We start from the raw sequence: 18,258 nt of genomic DNA, 5'->3' as shown, positions 1-18,258 counted from the left end.
CTGTGAAAGGAGATCCCTCCTGGGAGAGAAACTAATGGGCTCACGTTGGCCCAGACTGTGAAGTGCACAGGCCTGCTCTGCTGCCCCTCCTGGGACCCCATAGCGGTGGGGAGGCTGCAGAGGGCCTGGCGGGAGCTGGGGATGCGAGCAGAGCTGACCCTGGGCCTTGGAGCTGCTCCGTTTCTGGGTGCTTTGGGGCCTTCCGCAGGACGGCTGTCCTGGGTGGGTTGATTGTGGCTGCAGCCATTCTCACGCCCCTCTCCCCTACCTGTCTGTTGGTGCACGTGCCTTGTAGGGGCCTAACTTGTTTCTCCCCAGTTGCCAGCAAGGCTGTGTGGGTGATGGGAGGGAAGCGTGTGGCCCAGAGTGGACCTGCAGTCCCTTTCTCGTCCCCCTTCCTCACTGGACCTTCGTTCTTATGTCAGGTTTTTGCTGAAGTGCACTTATGGGAAATCAATCCCTCATCTTGTCTGTGAAGCTTTCTGTCTCATCAGTAAGGAGTGATTGTGCTCCCGGGGGTGTTTTGCCACTGGGGGTACATTGGTTTGGGTTTCATTGATCTTTTAGCTGTGGTTCCATGCAGGAAAACACAGCTCTCAGCGCAGGTGCACTGCCCCGGGAACACTGGCCATCCTGCTGCACCTTCTCCCATGGCCGGGCTCACAGTGGTGGTCTTCTAGCCACGTGCTTTTGGGTAACGTTTCAGGTTGGTTTTCTTCTATTTCAGTATTCACTTTCAGAAGTCATTTTGTTTACTTTTTATTGAGATTAATTTACTGTTGTTAAACCCTATTTTAATAGTTCAGAAAATGTCATATTGCACTCTTTTTTAATTAAAATAAGCTTTTTTTTGGAGCATAAAGTAGCTATAGAAACGACACAGCTCGTGACTGTACAGCTTGATGGGTCCGTGAAGCCGCACCAATGGAGACGTTGCATGTTGCCAGCACCCGGTGCTGTCCCCTGACCTTGTCCAGGAGTGTTGGTTTGGCTCTGCCCCGCACATTGCCCCCATTTCCACTGCTAGAGGCAGCCCCACGGCATTGGGTTTTGTGTCGTCGGGCGTTGTCATCTGGATTTGCAGATTGTCGGCGTTTGTCACTGGTAGGCTTCTTGTGGACTCACCGTGCGTCGTACCCAGGTTTGGGCTGTTGGACCCCACGCTGCTGTGAACGTGCGTGTGGACGGCACCGGCTGGGCTGTGGGAGGGTGGGGACAGGAGGTTTCCAGGGCAGTTGCCCCAGCAGTGTGTGCTTCTGGCTCTGCCTCCTCCCACCTGTACTGGTGTTTGCCGTGTTAAGTCCCAGCCTTTCTGAACTGTGTTGTGTCCTTGTTGCTGTCCTGGGGCTGGTTTGCATTTCCCACTGGGAGGCCCTCTCGTGAAGAGACTGTTCAGGACCTTGGCCAGTTTTCCTGTGGGCATCTGCCTTTTCCTTACTGAATTGTCAGAGTTCTTTGTACCCTCGGGACGTGGGTCCTCCTGCCCTCCAGCAGTATTTCTGACTGCTGCAGTGGAAGGAGCGGTGTGAGGGGTCTACATGGCCCAGAATTCCAGATGGACCTCTGCCCAAATGGCTGAGGCCATGGCCTCGTGGAGCCTTAGTTTCTTCATCCACAAATGGGAATGGGAATTCTCCTGAGAACTCGGAAGGGGGCGTTAAGTGAAGTAATATACTGACAGAGAATTACAAGAGTAGTGGCTGTTATTGTTACTAATTTTTCTTTTTTTTGAAAACGGGAGGAGACCTCACACCCACTGGGATGGCTAAAATCAAAAGACAGATAAAAACAAGTGTTAGTGTGGATGTGGAGAAATCATAACTCACACTTTGCTGGTGGAATGAAAAATGGCGAGGCTGCTTTGGCAAGGAGTCTGGTGGTTCCTCAAAGTGTTAAACATAGAGTGAACCATAAGACCCAGCCCTTCACTCCTATGTTTATACCCAGGGCACTGGAAACAGTATCCACACAAAAGCACACATCAGTGCTCACAGCAGCATTACCCATAACAGCGCCAAAGGGGAAACCACCCACATGTCCGTTAGCAGATGAATGGATACATAAAATGCGACCCAGTCACGCAACAGGACAGTGTTTGGCATTTGACACTAAGAAGCGAAGTGCTGGTACACACCGGTACACGCCACAACCTACAATGATGAGCCTTGAAATCAGTAGTCACAGGGTCACGAATTGTGAGGTTTCCTTTGTAGGAAGTGTCCCGAATAGGCAAATCCTTAGAGAGAAAATACATTGGTGGATTTTATGGTCTGGGGGAAGGGAACTGGGGAGTGACTGGTAATGGGGATAGGGTCTTCTTTCTCGAGTGATGAAAATGTGGAATTAGTGGTGATGGTCACACAACCCTCTGAATATACTAAAAAACACTGAGTTGTACATCATTAAAAGGGTGCATGTGAGGATATGTGAATCGTATCTTTGAATTTTTTCTATGGAGATGAGATAGAGTCTTTTTGCTTGCTAAATGGGCTGGGTACGTTTCTCTGTTACTACGAAGTAATCCCAGAGGATTCGGGCAGCTCCCCTCAGCCTTACGGCTGTGGTGCCTGTGTCACGTGAGCTCCCTGGAATACTCGGGCACCTTACCTAGGTTCAGCCTTTCTCATTAGCGAGTTCATGGTTTCCTTTGAGTAAGTGTCATGTTTCTAGTAAAGTAATATTCAAGGGTTAATGTTTTTTGACATCATGAATATAAATAAATTGCTGTTTTTTTATTATATATTCCGAAACTAACAATTTAATTTGGAGGAATTGGAGATGTCTAAATGACATTTTTGGAGGTGTTTCTTGGTGCATTTTCTAGAGAAAAATCACCTGCAAACAATACGGAATTTATCCTTTCTTCTGTTTCTCCTGGTCTCTGAAGCGGGAGGTTCTCTTGCCTCGTGCTTTTAAAGTGAGTGATACCAGTGCTTGTCCATTACTTATTAATGTATTCTGTTCTCTGTTAATGTTTGCTGTCATTTAAAATCTGTGTCAGTAGATTTACTCTAGCTATAGATGCTTTTTCTTTTTTCTTAATGACATTAAGAAACCACATCCAGTTTTCTAAAGCTTCAGTTGAGAGGTGGGGCCAGGTCATAGTGAATGCATCTTCGTGCAGACGGACGGCATCCTTACTTCCTTTGTAAACGTTACTCTGTCTGCGGTCCCACTTCTGACACACTGCATTGTGTGGTTTACTTACTGTGCTCACCTAATGCTAAGGCCTGGCCGATGCCCAGTCAGTATTTTTTAAACTGAAATGAATGGGTGCCGCTGGTTTTGTGTTCCTGGGGCACGTGAATGATTCTCAAGGTAGACTGTTGATTCTGTTTGCCGAGGTCTCGCTGAGTTCGTGCCCGGTCAGCATGGGTGTCCAGGAGACCCCCTTTGAAGGGAGGATTGGTGGAGCTCCTGTACGAGTTCCGGCATGTCCATTGAGCCTGTAGTGACCACCCTCCTTCCCCCACCCCGTCCTGTCTCCTGCTATGAGTGGACGGGGCAGTGGACAGACGCTCTGGATTCCAGCCCCCATCCTGCCACGCGCTGGGGAGCCTGCCAGCCCAGGGTGGGGGAGGGGAAGCACTGGCCTGCGGGTGGATCCCTGGTTTAGTGATGCAGCTTCACACAGACTGTCTACCGGGATGAAATCATTACCAGGTTGAGAAAATACACTGACTTAGTTGTTTTTCCTTTTTTCTTTTGTGTCACTTCCCCTGTGTGAGACTTGAGCCTCGTTACTTTGTTCAGTATTCGTGCTTCTTTTATGGTTAATGTGTATTTTTCGTTCAGCCCCTCCCTCAGCAGAGTATAGCTTTGGCAGTGATGCCCAGGTCCTGAAACGAGATGTTTCTGTTGTTTATTGGATTTCCTCTTCGTGGTGTTCTGTATGCCCTCTCTGATACAGACGGAATTGAAGAGATCAGCTTCCATGTGTTTGGGTGCACGCTAATACGTTTTTTTTAAGGATGGGTTTAGAAGTACGAAAACTTCTAAATATATATTTTTAATTTTGTTCTATGGTGGGTGCACACTGTGTGTGGCATTTCTTCCCTGTTTATATTACGGTGATGTCATTCCATCCCATTGTGATACCGTTTCCTTAGGGGAAGCTCCGTCCTGAAGGTTGTGCCTTTCATCCTGCTGTTCTCCTGTCTTTGTAGAGCTAATTCGGATTTATTCGTGTATTGCTAAATGATTGTGATTGCTAAGTGCCAGATCCCTAGTTAACACGTTTTTGCATGTCTGCCTTTACTATGTATTTTTGACTGAGCCGTTTGGGCAGATTCCATGCTGAGAGGTTTGATCAGCCTTTGACAGAGACTTTATCTCCTAAGGCCAGACAATCTTTATTTCATAATAATATCATTGAGCTTGTGTCTAGATCTGCTTCACAGGCCTGAGCCCCGTCTTGAGTTTGATGAGCCTCCTGTGGAAACGGGGTTTTGCAGGGCTGAGGGCTCTTGCAGAGGGAGCTGGCCACAGGGACGCCTGCCTGGGTCCCTCGTGTCATAGGTGCCCCCACCATGCCTTCTTCCCAGTCCTTGGACTCGAGCGAGTGATGAAGTCCTGGGGCTCCATGTACCAGTTTTGTGGGGACCCATGAATTGATCAGTGTCTGTTGAACGCAGATTGTGGCAGGCAGCGCGGGGCTTGAGTTGCTTTTTCCTCTTCCTGGTCCAGCTCCCTGCTCAGCCCAGGGAGGAAGGGCAGGGAGGTGGGCTCCCAAGGCTGCTCTCCCCTCCCTCCATGCAGAAGCAGTCAGTTCCAGCCTCAGCCCGTTAGGTGGGGCTGGCAGCAGGTCTAGCGGGCAGTGTGCAGGCAGGTGGTGGCTGCATGTAGCGGGACTGGCAGGACTACCCCCCCGCCCCCGTCACCAGCCGTCCTGGGTACAGCTCTGCCCCAGGCCCGCGCCCTCCGGGGCACACTTGCTCTGAGGGACTGCTCCCCAGGGAAAGGCTCTGGTAGGGACACCCTTTGGACTAGGACTAGGAGAGTGGTGCTGGATGCTTCTGGGGCTCCTCATGCTCGTTGGGGGATAGAGAGGCCGTGGTACTGATGGTCGCTGATCAGTAATCATCATGGGTAAGTCGAGGGGGTGGTGCTTCTGGTCATTTGATGGTTCCCCAGGATGCCAGGCTTTGGGTGTCTGCGTCCTTGCACCAGCAGCACCCGTTGAGGCCAGGCACCCAGTAAGTAGGCATTACTGGTGAGGGCTGAGGGCTCTGAAAGCCACCTGGTAAGGTCCTGTGAAGCCAGATGGTGGGGTTTCACCACGTCTGCATAGGACAGCGGGTCGGGGGCCGCATGTCGGGCCTGCCAAGCCCCTGGTCCCAGGAGCAGATAAAGATCAGGCAGGGAGCCCAGTAGAAGGGCAGGACAGGCAGCTGGGAGAGCTTGGGAACCCCTGCAGGCTGGTGGCCCTTCCAGGGGGAGGTGGGACCTGCTGTTCGTGGGTGGGGCTGGGTCAGCCTAGGAGTTGCAACAACAAAGGCGTTCAGAATCTCAAATCCCACCTTTTTGCTGGGAACTGCTTCCTGGAAGGGTGCCTACCTCATGGGAATGCGGAAGCCAGCTCCTGGTGCGGCCTGTATTGTGCCTGCTGCCTCAGGTGCCACCCTGCAGGCCTGGCCCTCTGCTGGGCCCAGGAGCGGGGCTTGTCCTCAGCCTCCATGGGGACCTGTTTCCTGGCCCCGCACAGCTGTGCCAGGCTAAGACTTAGGCTCTGCGAGCTGAGGCTGATGACCAGTGCTCCCTGCACAGAGGCCCGCCCCTGTCTCTTGATGGGTGGGCAGCAAGGCCCCTGCAGAGCAGACACACTGCCCTGTGGGGGCCAAAGAGTCTGGCTCACGAGGGTGGAGGGGCAGACAGACACTTGCGAGGTCAGTCTGCAAGCCCTGGCACTCCTCGTAAATGGGCTTGACGTGGTTTGTTTCGCCGGTGGGCCTGGGTCCTGCCTCCTGCCTCAGCACTGCGCTGGGCATTCCACCGCACACGTGGCCAGTGTGCAGCCGGGCTCAGTGACGGGGTGGGACCTGCCCCGACCCACAGCCGCGACGGAGCTCAGGCAGCAGGCAAGTGCCGCAGTGCTCCTACCTGCTCCCCGGCCTGGTGGGTGCTGGAGTCTTCCACGGCCGAGCAGGAAAGGGCTTCTTGTCCAGGTCGCTGTCCTTGGAGCTCCCCCATCCTTCCAGCTCTGACTGGAGGCACGTTTCCCTCTCTGCACCTGGCTCGGGGCTGGCCTTCCAGCTTACACTTACAGTTTTTCTATAATGAGCCCCAGAGGTGGGTGTCAGGTGACGACAAGCCGCTGGCTGCTGCGGGCCGTCTGGCCCTCCTCGGCCTCATCCGATAAACAGTGTTTTACTCAGTCCTGCACAGGTGTGTAGCTGCTTCACACCACAGCTTTGGAATTGAGATCCCTGCGACAGACCCATGCTTGTGTGGTGGTAAGTTTTATTTGTCAACTTGGCTGGGCTGCGGGACACCCAGGTAGCTGGTGAAACGTCACTTCTGGGTGTGTCTGTGAGGGTGTTTCCTGGAGATGTCAGCGTTGGACTCAGTGATGCCTCCCCCCACCCCTTTCCCGTGGGCAGCATTACCCAATCCGTTGGGGCCCAAATGAAACAAAAGGCAGAGGAAGGGCGAGCTTTCTCTTCTTGAGCTGAAATGCCCATCTCCTGCCCTTGGGCATTGGAGCTCCTGGTTCTGGGGCCTTTGGACATGGACTGAATTACACCACTGGCTTTTGTGGGTCTCTAGCCTGCGTGTGGCCAATGGTGGGATCTCAGCCTGCTCAACCAGCTGAGCCAGTCCCTATAATAAATCTCCGTATGTATGGCTCGCTCCTTATGCTCTCGGTTCTGTTTCTCTGGGGAATCATGACTAACACAGATTGTGGTACCAAGAGTCCTGTTTGCCTCCCTGTTGCCAGCCTCCCATCCTTCCCTGCCCTAGTGCCGCACCCAGAGGGGCTGCCTGCATCCTCCCTTGGGGATGGGGTCGGGGTCTAGGGCCATGACCTCTCCAAAGGGATCTTCTCTCCCAAGGAAACCTGTGCCCTGAGCCAACAGGTTATGGAGAGGCAGGTGAGGCCTTTTGCCTGGAAAACCCACACACTCCCTGTAGACACCAGGCTTTTGGTTCCTGTTGGGTTGCTGACTGTCTCCTGTGTGGGCCTGGGACCCCACTCTCATGCCCATGGACTCCAGACGATGGCCCCAGCGTCACACTGTCCTGCTTTTCCATTTATTTGTGTTCAAGCACATTTTCCTGCAGAATCAGGTTTGGGCCAGATGTGGCCCGTGGGGCCGCAGTGCGCCGACCCCAGTCCCGGGGTGCTTTTCCTCGGCGGTCAGCGGAGGCCTGTTGTCTGTGATTGTCGCCTCTGCTTCTGTGTCTGGGTCTTGGCCTCTTTGGGCAGTGGGGGCCCATGTGCTGCTTCATTCCCCGGGGACTGTTGAGGGTCTCAGCAGGTTGATGGTGGTCAGAAATGCAGGTTCTGGAGGTGCTGGTTCCACTGGAGTCAGGAGGAGGGCTGCCCATCCACTGGTGGGTCCCAGCCGCGGGGGAGCAGAGGTTTGCTGTATTGCAGGGGTGTCTCCACCAAGCCCCTGCCCTCATCAGCAGTGTCCAGCTCAGCACACCCCCCAGGTGGAACCGCTCTGGGGCCCCACGCACACTCCATCCCCACTGGTCCTGCTCTGTGGGCACCCCGAGTACTGGCACCTTGTCCAGCTACATCACCCTGTGGGCTGTCTTGGGGACAGCTGCTCCGCTACGCCGTGCCGCATTGCTGGCGCCCATTGGATGGGGGCTCACTCATCCCGGACCTCTGGGCTCTCCTGATGGCCTCCTTGCCCCTCCCGCCCAGACCCCCGTGTCTCCTCACTGCCCCCTGCCTGGGGGCTGGATTGTTGGATTCAAACAGCCTTATCCAGAGATGGGCTGGGCCAGCTGTGAACACTGGTCACCCCCAGTGCCGGCCAGGTCCATGGGGGGATGGCATGGGAGAGCTCAGGGAGAGGCTCCTCGGGAGGCTGAGGCTGAGTGGGGATAGAGGGAAGGGCTGCGTGGGAGCAGGGAGGACGCTGTACAGGGTGTGTGTACATACGTGTGTGTGTGAGGGGAGGCTCGTGGCCAGAGCGCCACATCAGGAGGCAGTGGGGAGCCCTGGAGAGGAGAGTGGGAGCTCTGCTGTCGGGGATGGCATAGAGGGTCTGGTCAGCGCGCTGTTACTGATACATCTCACCATGTGCCCGGCGGGGGTAGGGGGTGGGGGGCTAACCCGGGTCGCAGAGGAGGAAAGTGAAGTGAAGCGCCCTGTGATTGATGGCTGCCCAGAGCCTGGACCTCATGACGGGGGCCACACTGCCCCATCTCCACGGGTCCCCACAGGGTGAGCGAGGGGACTTGCTCTTGTTTATGTATGCCAGCGCACTGGTCCCAGAGGCCCCTGGCCTGACTTACCCCCACCCAGCCCTTTGTTCCCCCCTGGGCCTTCCTGCTGGGCCCTCCCCATGGTCTCCAGGTCTCCAGCTTCCCACTGAGCTTCCAGAGACCAGGGCTTCCTGTCTGGCGTGCGCTCAGCTGCTCCTGCGTCGTCTGCTGAGCTCTCCCCTTCCCACCATGCTGGGCTTTGAAATCCTGCCTCTACAGCCCCTGTGACTCTCGGTCCTGGCCTGAAGCGTGTCCTGGGCCGCTGGCCCCACCACGCCTGGCCCCGGCCCCGGCCCCAGGTGTGTGTGCAGTGTCCACAGGTAGGCCGGTTGTGACTTCACGCCGGGGCTCCCCGGGCTGTGTCGGGGCTCGTCCGGTCTGGGCAGCTGCAGGGTGGTGGGCAGGGTGTGGGCTGGCCGTCGCTGTCAGGAGCAGCAGTCAGCATCCCCACGCCAAGGCCGCCTGGAGGGACGTCACAGAGACACTGCCACCACCTCCTCGAAGCCCTGACAAGTGCCCTGTAGTCCAGGAGGCGTTGCCCTTCTCCACAGCAGCCGGGGAGGTCATGGGCAGGGCTGCGGTGGAGGCCCTGGCAGCGGGCCACTAGCCTGGGAGGTGCCAGTGAGGCTCAGGAAGCTGCGGGGACAAGCGCAGCCACAGCGGGAATCCCGTCAGGTGGCGATTGAAGGTCATTGCTCTGAACGCTTTCCAGGACAGGGAGGCAGAGTTTTGAGATGGACTTGAGGTCGCACGGGATGGTGCGAGGTGGGAGTGAGGGTGCTTTGGTCAGAAAGCGGTTCAGACGGTGGCCAGGGGCACGGTGTCCACCTCCCTGGCCCTCAGCCTCCTGGCCTGGGACTGGCGCAGCCATAGGGGCTCTACGTTCACATTCTCCAGGTTGCGGGTAAGACGCTTTTAAAACATCTGAGTTGTCTTTAAACGGCTTTATTGAGCTGTAATTGAAATAGAGTAAATTGCTTATGTTTTAAGTTTTCAGTTTGATATGTTTTCATATGGGTGCAATACTCAAGAGGTCAACAGCATGATCAAGACAATGAAGGTATCCCCCACCCGTGTGTCCTGCACCCAGTTGTAAGCTGTCCCTCTTCTTCCCCAGGCGACCTTGATGCACGTTTGTTTACATTTTCTAATGTTTTATATAAATGAGATCGTATAGCATGTACTGTGGTTTTTGTCTGGCTTTCCACTGAGCATAACTCTGAGGTGAATTGATACGTGCGTATCAGTAGCTGCTCCCTTTTGATTGCCGAGTACAGGCAGACCTCAGAGACTGCAGGTTCCCTTCCAGAGCACCGAAATTAAGTGAGTAGATAACGCGAGTCATCATCTTTTTGCTGGTGGAGGGTCTTGCCTTCAATTTGTAAAAATGCATCAGTGAAGCACAATAAAATGAGGTCTGCCTGTGGTATTCTGTTGTGTGGCCACACATTTTTAAAAAAATGCATTTTCCTATTGATGGTCGTTGGGTTGTTATCAGTTTGTTTGATTTGTTTTGGCTGTTACAGATATACCTACACGAGTCTTTGCGTGGACGTGTGCTTTCATTTCTTTGAGGTAAATACTCAGAGGTGGGTGGCTATTTCATATCTCACATACATGCTTAGATTTTAAGAATCTGCCAAATTCTTTTCCCAAGTGGCTGTACCATTTAACATTCCCTAGCAGCAGTGTAGGAGAATTCCAGTTGCTCAGCTCCTGCCGACACTTGGTGGCAGGGTCAGGCATTTCATCTTCGGCGTCTGGTAGCCGAGTAGTATCTGTCTCACCGTGGTGCTCGCTCTCCTGTCGAGGATCTTTTCGTGTCTTCCTTCCCGTATGTATATCTTAGGTGAAGTATCTGCATTTGCTTCACCTGTTTTTTATTGGGTAGTCTTTTCTTAATTTTGAGAGTTCTTATATTCTGGGTACAAGTCCTTTATCAGATGCATGATTTGCAACGATTTTCTCTTAGTTTATAACTTGTCTTTTCATTCTCTTATCTTTAAAACAGCATAAGTTCTTAGTTTTGAAGTCCAAATTACCAATTTTTTTCTTTTATGGGTCATGCCCAAAATCACAAACATTTTCTCTTGTTCTCCTTGGAAGTTTTATACTTTTAATGTTTAAACCTGTGGTTCATTTTTAATTAATTTTCATATATGCTGTGAGGTATGGATAGGTATCCCTTTTCCACCAAATTGCCTTTGTACCTTTGTCAAATCAGTTGGCCACACGTGCCGGTCTTTTTCTGGACTTTCTGTTCTGCTCAGATCTATTTGTCTTTATGCTAGTACTATACTGTCTTACCTACTGAAAGCTTTGTCGATATTGAAGTCAGGTAGTGTTAGTCTTCCTACTTTTTCTTTTCGAAGTCATTTTGATTATTCTAGGTCCTCTGAATTTCCATGTGAATCAGGTGGTCAATTTCTACTGAAAAAATGCTGGGATATTATTTGGCAGTGTGATGAGGTGAAAGATCAATTTGTGAAGAATCAACATCTAACAATGTTGAGTCTTCTGGCCCATGAACAACGTATAAGGTGTATCTTTCCATTCATTTAATTTCTCAGCAATATTTTGTGGCTGTTAGTGTGTATGTCTCGTGTATCTTCCATCAGATTTAAACATAAGCATTTAATATTTTTGATGCTATTGTAAATACAATTTAAAAAATGTTCACTTTCTGATTGTTCACTCCTAGTATATTGAAATAAGTTTGATTTTTGTATATTGATCTTGTATCTTGCAACCTAGCTACACTCCCTTATTCTAGTGACGGCCTTGGATTTTTCTGTGTATAGACTGTCATGTGATGCAGCATTAAAGACGGTTTTCCTTCTTCCTCTGCAGTCTGGATGCCTTTGGTTTTGATTGCTTCGTTGCACTGCAGGCTGGGGGTTCCAGTACAGTGTTGAGCAAAGGGGGACTCGGTTTTCACCCTTAAATAATGTTAGCGGTAAGGTGTGTGGAAGGGGCCCTTTATCAGGTTGAGGAAGCTCCCTCCTATTTGCTGAGAGTATTTATCAGGGATGGATGTTGAATTTTGTCAGATTTTTTTTCCTGCATCTTTTGAGATGATTATATGGATTTGTCCTTTTTGTCTGTTAATGTACTGAATTACATTGCCTTTTTTTCCCCCAATGTTAATTAACCCTACATTCTTTGGATAAGTCCCACTGTATCGTGATTCTTTATCCTTTTTATGTACTGGTGGCTTCTATATGACAAAGTTTTATGTTGAATTTTTTCCATCTATGTTCACCTGGGGTATTGGTCTATAGTTTTCTTTTTTTAATACTGTTTTCGGTTTTGGTTACAGGGTAAAAATAGTTGGAAAGCCTTTTTTTTTTTTTCAGTTTTCTGGAAGAGTTTGTATATAGCAGAAGTCAAATGTGACTTGTATTCATCTTTTGTTATGGGTATATATTGGGTATTACAATTTTAGTAGTTTTTTCCTTTCTTAAAATGTGTATACATTTTTTTGGCACCCTCTGTATTTCTTTCTTAAATGTTTGGTAGAATTCACCAGTGAAGCCATTCTCAGCATATTCTCTGTGGGTTTTTTAACTACACATTCAATTGCTTTAACGATACAGGAGTATTTATGCTATCGCTATCTGTCTCTTCTTGAGTGGACTTTGGTAGTTTATGTCTTTCAAGGAATTTGTTCATTTTATCTTAGTTATCTGATTTATTGGTATAAAGCTGTTCATGACATTCCCTTGTTTTTTAATATCTATTGCTATCACCTTTCATTCTTGATATTGGCAATTTGTGCCAATATCCTTCTTGATATTGTCCAATTAGTCTGGCTCTAGAGGTTTATCAAGTTGATTGATCTTCTCAAAGAACTTGCTTTTGATTTAATTTATTTTTCTCTATATTTTTTCTATTTGATTGATTTCTATTCTGATCGTCATTATTCCCTTTTTCCTTGCGTTTTATTTACTCTTATTCTAGGTTTTTTTGTTGGTTTTTTTTTTTTTTTTACTTTTTATTGAGGAAAAACATACAGAGCACAAATCATAAGTGTGAACTTGCACAAGCTGAACACACTCACATATCAAGCACCCAGATCAGGAATCAGAGAAGCCCTCCTTGAGTGCCCTCCCAGGCACTGCCCTGACTGCTACCAGCATAGCTTAGTTTTCCTTATGCTTAGAACTATATATATAAACAAAGTCGCACAATATATGCTCTTTCATGTCTGGCTTTCACGCATCATTGTGTGAGATTCCTCTCTGTTTTCTATATAACAGTAATCTACTTATTTTCATTTCTGTGTAGTATTCCGTCTTGTGACTGTATCACAGCTTTTCCTTCTCCTGTTGACAGACACTTGGGGACTTTGTGGATTGGGGCTTTTGTAAATAATGCTCCTGTAAACTATGTCTTTTCATGCACACATTTAAGCGTTCCCGGTAGGGGTGGGACTGAGATGATAGAACAAGTGTGTGCTTAGTGTTACTAGGTTCAGGTTTCCTAAGTGGCTGTACCATGGACGCTTCTCCCGCTAGAGCAGGGGAGGCAGGGCGTGACCAGCTGTGGCCTGGTCCACTATCGATGCTATACAGTGTGTGCTGAGTGACTGAGTGAAGAGAGAGAATTCTGACTGGGGCTGGCTGAACTCTTCATCAGGCATCATATGGGCCCAAAGACCAGAGCAAACGAGAAAAAGCCCCTCTCTCCCCTAAGGAACGCACAGTCTAGTGGAGGTTCAAAACTGTGCTCCAGCAGGATTTTAGAGTTCGCTATGCAGTGCAAGGGAGCTTGTAGAGTCTGGGACATGGAGGTGAGGAGCATGGCAGCCATGAGGCCTGAAGGTCTTCCTCCCTCGGCCTGTAGAAGGCCCAGAGACCATTGGGGTAAAGGCCGGGGGAAGTGTTGTCAGAAGACCAGCCGTGAGGAGCTGGGCTCTTACAGCTGTGTGCATGGAGCCCAGGCGCTTGGCTTCATGAGCCTCAGTCTTCTCATTTGTTAAAAGGGCTCAACCCCACAGGGCTGTGAGCTGTACCTTGAGCTTTGCACAGTCCCCGGGCTAGTTTTTAAGATGGAAGCTGAGTTTATTGATTGGATTGCTCTTTTTTTCCTGACCGTCATTAAGTGCTGTAAATATCCTTCTGAGTACTTGCTTTAGTGGCATCCCACGGATTCCCTTATTCATTTCATTTTAATTCAGTTCAAAATACTTTCTAGTTTCCTTTTTGGTTTCTTCTTTGACCCATTAATTACTTAGAAGTCTATTATTTATTTGCTAATATTTGGGGATTTCTAGATATTTTTCAGTTACTCATTTTTCATTTAATTCCCTTTGGTCAGCGCACACATTTTTTATGGCTTGAGTCCTTTTAAGTGTGAGGCATGTCTAATGGCCCAGATCTTTGGTCTGTATAGGTAAATGTTCCACGTGCCCCTGAAAAGAAGGAACGTGCTGCTGCCGTTGACAATTGGGTCAGATTAGTTAGTGCCGTCTGTGTCCTGTGTCCTAACTTATGTTCTGTCTGCTTGTTCTGTAGATTGTTGGGACAGCTGTTGAACTCTCCCAGCTTCATTTTTGGATTTGTTGATTTCTCCTCACAGTTCTATCAGTTTTTGCTTCATGTATTTTGAAGCTCTGTTATTAGGTTTGTAAACATTTAGAATTGTTATGTTCTCTTTGTGAATTAACCTCCTTATTATGAAATGACTATCTCTGGTAATATTCTTTGCTGTGAAATCTACTTTATTTGATGTTAATAGAGCCATTCCAGCTTTCTTTTGATGAGTGTTAGCTTGGTTTATCTTTTTCCATCCTTTAACTTTTAAAAACAACTGCACTTTAATAGCTTTATTTATTTCCATAATTCATACCACACAATTCACTCATTTTAAATGTACAATTCAGTGGCTTTTAGTACATTCACACATTTGTGCATCTGTCACAAATAATTTTAGAACATTTTCATTAGCCCCAAAAGATAACCCGTACTCCTTAGCTGTCACCCCCTCCAACCTCCCAACTTCACCCCCAGCTCAGGGCAGCCACTGATCTACTTTCTGCCTCTATAGGTCTGCGTGTTGTGGACGTTTCATGTAAATGAAGTCATACAACATGTGGTCCTTTGGACTGATGGGCCTTTTCACGTAGCAGAATGTTTTCAAGGTTCATGTATGTTGTACCATGTATCAGTAATTTATTTCTTTTTATTACCAAGTAATACTCCATTTTATGGATAGACCACATTTTATTTGTCCATTCGTCAGTTGGTGTAATTTGAATTGTTCCTGCCTTTTGGCTGTTGTGAACATTCATGTACAAATTTTTGTGTGGACATGTATTTTTATTTCTCTTGGATCTATGCCTAGGATTAGAATTGCAGGATCATGTGGTAGTTCTGTTTAACTTTTGGAGGGTCTGCCAGACTGTTCTCCACAGCAGCTTCACCAATGTATAGGTTTCGGTTTTTCCACATCTTCGCCGGCACTTGTTATTTTCTTTTTTTTTAAATTACAGTAAAAAAAAATAAAATTACAGTCATCCTAGTGGGTGTGAGATGCTAGCTCATTGTGGTTTTGACTTGATGTTGAGCGTCCTTATGTGCTTGTTGGGCTTGTGTTTGTTTTTTGGAGAAATATCTAGTTTGTATGTCTGAAGTTCTTTGTCCATCTCTTAATTGGGTTGTTTATCTTTTTATTGTCGTATTATAGGAATTCTTTATATATTCTGGATAGATCCTTATCAAATAAAGATTTGAAAATATTTTCTCCTATTTTCATCTGGAGGTTTGGAAAGACACCCTGAGCTGGCCAGGTTGTCTTTTCACTTTTGATAGTGCTTTTTGATACACAAAGTTTTAAATTTTGAGGAAGTCCAGTTTCTCTATTTTTTTCTTTTGTTGCTCATGCTTTTAGTGTCACATGTGAGAGCCCATTGCCAATAAGGTCATGACGCTTTATCCCTGTTTTCTTCTGAGCATTGTAGTGTTCTTGTATTTAAGGCTCTGATCCATTTTGAGTTAATTTTTGTATATGGTGTATATGATCCAACTTCATTATTTTCCATGTGGGTTTTCATTTGTTCCAGCACCATTTGTTGAAAAACTATTCATTGAGTTATCTTTGTGCCCTTGTCAAAAACAAATTGGTCACATGTGGGAGGGTTACTTTCTAGGCTCTTCTGTTCCATTGGTCTAGATTGTCTCCTTAATGCCAGAACCACACTTTTTTGATCACTGGAGCCTGATACTGGGTAAGTTTCAAAATGGAGAATGTGAGGCCTCTCACTTTGTTCTTTTTAATTACTTTGGAGTAATTAAATATTGTTTTAGCTATTTTGGGCCCCTTGAAATTTCATATGAATTTCCATTTCTACAAAAAAGGCCATTGGAATTTTGATAGCGGTTGCATTGAATCTCCAGTTAATTATCTCTTAAAAGAATTTAAATAATAGGAAAAATAAGTCTTTTATATTTCCCCACACACTGTAGTTACGATTTCTGGTGCCATTCACTCCTCCTTGTAAATCTAGATTTCCATCTGGTATTGTTTTTTCCTGCCTAAAGGATTTTATTTAACATCTTGTAATGCAGGTCTGCTGGTGATAAAATCTGTCAGCTTTTGTATGTCTGAAGTCTTTATTTCACCTCTATTTGTGAACGGGGTATATAGCACTCTGGTTAATAGGTGTTTTGTTTTTTCAAGATGTTGCTCCACTCTCCAGGCTTGTCGGAGACATCCATTGTCATTCATCCGTTTGCTTCTCTCTAAGTTGTATCTTCTTTTTATGTTGGCTGATTTTAGTATTTTCTCTTCATTATGGGTTTTAAACAATTTTGTGGTATGCCTTGGTGTAGTTTTCTTCCTATTTTTTGTGCTTGGGGGTTGATGAGTTGCTACTATTTGTCGATTTATAGTTTCCATCAAATGTGGAAATTCTTCAGCCATTATTTCCTATTTTCTGTCCTCACTTCTACCCCCTGCACCCCCCGCCCTGGCTTCATGTATTAGGCTTCGTGAAGTCCCACAGCTCACTCACGCTCTTTGCTTTTCAGCCCTTTTTTTCTGTGTGTTTCCTTTTGGGTAGTCTACTGCTGTTTCTTCTAGTTCACTCGCGTTCTGCCTCGTGTAACCTGCAGTTAATCCCATCCAGTGCCCCTTTCGTCTCACACGTTGTCTCCGGCTTCTGTACCTGTGGCTTCCTAAACCTGTGCAATCAGTCCTGCCCGTCTCCTGGCGTCAGTCTCACGTCTGCATGTCCTGCGAGGCTGCTTCCCTGCCCCTTCGTGGGCTACATTACCTGGGATGAGATGCTGGGCTCTGGCTTTCCCGTGTTGGGAGATGGTACTATTATTACTGTGTGTGCGTGTGCTTTGTTCTGGGATGTAGTTGGGTCCTTTCAGGTTTTGCCCTTCTGCTTTGTTGGTCAGGTTCCACTTTGGCCAGGGCCTGTGTGAGTGATGGGATGGTTCCCTCTGTCTTGCTGGTGGCCCTTCTCTAGCCTCAGTGGCTTCTTCGCATGTTGGCACTGACTGTCCCTGAGAAAACTCAGGGCCCCTCTGTCTGTAGGTGTGCTGCCATTGCCGCCTGTCCACCGTCTTCCAGCACCTCCTGCTCCACTCAGGCCTGCTGCCAGAGTCACGTGCTTCCTGCTCTGTGGTCAGCGTTCCTTCTGGGAGGGGTGGGGCTATCATGGAGCTCACCTGTGCCCTGCCTCTTACTGCCTTGTGTCCACTGACTTGTAAACCATGGTTATTCACATCAGTTTCCCAGTTGTTTCTAGTTTTGCACGTGGGAGGTAGATCCAGTCCCTTCCGTGCCCTTGTCTGGTAAGGGATGCAACTCTCCATTGTCTTTGAAAAGCTGCTCTGGTGCTCAGTGCCCCCAGCTGGGAGCTGGGCGAGGCAGATGCAAGCTGAAGCTGACAGGCCTGGATTCGCATGTGAGTGCGTGTCGCAGCATTTAGCTGTCATGCCTCTGGATGGCCTGTGAGGGTGACAGCATGCCTTGTGAGATGCCTGTGTTTCAGTTTGAGGTTTGTGAGTGTGTTCTGCTCTGTTCGCCTACTTAGGCTCATCTGGAGGTTTGGAGAGACACCCTGAGCTGGCCAGTGCTTTCCTGAGTTTCTGGAAGCCTGGCAGGCCCAGGGCTGGCATGCAGCCCGGAGTGAGTGCTGCCACCCAGGATGGGACAGGTCCTACGTAGACAGGATTTGTGCTTTCGGGCTTTCCCTCGGACCAGGGTGGAAGCGGAGGAAAGCAACAGAAATTACAGGGCTGAGCTGACTTAGTTTGAAAAAGAACCAGTGTCTTCACAGAATGACTGGGGTGGTGGTGGTGGTGGTGTGGGGGGGGCAGATGGGCAAGACCTGCCCTCGGGAGGGTGAGCAGTTACCCGGGCAGACCCCGCTGCATTTGGCCAGTCTCCCACTGTAGAGCAACGAGCTGTTTACATGTTTAAATAGCCCTCCCAAGTAGCGTCCTTATACATAGCTCCGCACATTTCCCAGTTGTTTTCTTGGACTGAATTCCTGGTTTTATCAGTGTGTTATAGCAGTCTAGTCATATTGGCCTATTAGCCTAGACACAGTAAATGAGTGAAAATGTTCACATTTTTCTCAAGACATCCATTTCCTTGCTGTTCAGTAGCCTTCTCTCAATTTTGTTTTCCTTCTGTGAGCCAGGAGCCCTGTAGAGAGACAGGGTCTGCATGCGTTGGCCAGTGGGAAGGACACACAGCACAGTCCTGGCTCCTGGGGGTGCAGGGTGGGGAGGAAGAAGCAAAGGCACTTCCTGGGGGCCTGGCCCCTCACCTGGGGGAACATGACATGACGGGAAGCCC

The 18,258-nt window shown here is 48.6% G+C and overlaps 1 protein-coding gene across 2 annotated transcripts in view; it reads left to right on the top strand.

Moving 5' to 3' along the window:
* Positions 1-18,258, top strand: part of BICD2 (BICD cargo adaptor 2) — a 56,759-nt gene that overhangs the window by 15,699 nt on the left and 22,802 nt on the right. The window lies entirely within an intron of this gene.

The sequence above is a fragment of the Rhinolophus ferrumequinum genome, chromosome 12 (genome assembly GCF_004115265.2).
Source record: "Rhinolophus ferrumequinum isolate MPI-CBG mRhiFer1 chromosome 12, mRhiFer1_v1.p, whole genome shotgun sequence".
Lineage (NCBI taxonomy): Eukaryota > Metazoa > Chordata > Mammalia > Chiroptera > Rhinolophidae > Rhinolophus > Rhinolophus ferrumequinum.
Note: the sequence above shows the minus strand (reverse complement) of the source record. Positions and strands in the feature narration are given on the sequence as shown.